General features: G+C 42.5%; 1 protein-coding gene across 1 annotated transcript in view; it reads left to right on the top strand.

Moving 5' to 3' along the window:
• Positions 1-338: 338 nt before the first annotated feature.
• The window catches only part of LOC107091602 (human immunodeficiency virus type I enhancer-binding protein 2 homolog), a 30068-nt gene continuing 29153 nt past the window's right edge, over positions 339-1253 (top strand). Inside the window, exon 1 of the mRNA XM_015385621.1 lies at positions 339-452. The gene's annotated coding sequence lies outside the window, so the exon portion shown is untranslated. The remainder of the gene's footprint in view (positions 453-1253) is intronic.

The raw sequence follows: 1253 nt of genomic DNA, 5'->3' as shown, positions 1-1253 counted from the left end.
GTAAAATTACGAGGTCACGTAGCAGCTGGACCCGCCGGTGGGTCCGTAGGGTTCAAGGGGTTAAATCCTATTCAATCATATTTTCCAAGTAGGAGTTAAAAAGTTCAAATTTACCTTAATTAGAAATCTCATAAAAATCTCCAAAAGTTCTAATAATTTATTATATTATAACTAGAACTTTATACATCATAGTTTAATTGAAATATTATAAAAATGAATTTTTAATTCCACGTTTTATAGATGTCACATATATGACTGCATTTCATAATCAAAACGTCAGTTGGATGTAATTTGATTCTTTGGCGCCCCCTACTGGCCGCTTGTCGAACCGCAGCAGGACAGCGATGGTTCCAAGCGGAGCTCTGAGCAGAGATGGTCCAGCCAGCAGACCGGCCGCCTCATCGCTCCGGTGAACCGCCGCTGCATCGCGCCTGCATTACACTCATTGTCCGGTAAGTCTGCTTTCCTTCCCACCGCGGGGCTGTTTTTATTAGAAGCCGTCGTTTCGCTCTTTTCCCCCCCGCTCCGGTGAGCCACAGCGGCTCTAGGTTCGCACTTGTCACCGGAGATGGAGCGCCCTGTGTCGGCCAGATCACACTGTTGTGTCTGCTCTCTGTTGCACGCCTTAAAGGTGGGAGGTCCCTGTTCTGCAAATGTTCCATGACGTGCAGATGGGGGGTTTGCAAGGGGTTCTCACGTCCATGCAGAGACCCCCTCCTCCCCCCTCAGGCTTCCCCCCCTCAGCACATGACTGCTGCTGATCCCCAAAACAAACAACAAGCCTTCAGGATGCTCAGCTGTGATGGCTGCAGGATGTCACATCTGTTCTGCTCGCAATGCTGCCTGAAAAATGAGCTCAGAAGTTTGATTCTTGGATGTTTTTAATGTTTAAGGTTCAGACATTAAACGGGTGGAGGATAGTATTGGATGAATCCTTGAGCTAAAATGGATCACTGTTATTGGGGAATAATGACAGTGGCGGTTCTAGATGGATTAAGATGGGGGCCAGTGTTTTATTTTATTATTATTTTTTTTTTTTTACAAAAGTTTAACAAAGAAACAAAATAGAAAATAGGGCGACTGTTCATTGTTTGAGATATTAAATGAGCTAGAAGAGCCACTTGCACCCATGGACATTGTCAACATTTGAACTGAATATGACAGAAGCTGTTTCTGTGTGTGTGTGTATATATATATATATATATATATATATATATATATATATATATATATATATATATATATATATATAT

The sequence above is a fragment of the Cyprinodon variegatus genome, unplaced genomic scaffold (assembly GCF_000732505.1).
Source record: "Cyprinodon variegatus isolate N-32 unplaced genomic scaffold, C_variegatus-1.0 Scaffold344, whole genome shotgun sequence".
NCBI classification, from domain to species: domain Eukaryota; kingdom Metazoa; phylum Chordata; class Actinopteri; order Cyprinodontiformes; family Cyprinodontidae; genus Cyprinodon; species Cyprinodon variegatus.
Note: the sequence above shows the minus strand (reverse complement) of the source record. Positions and strands in the feature narration are given on the sequence as shown.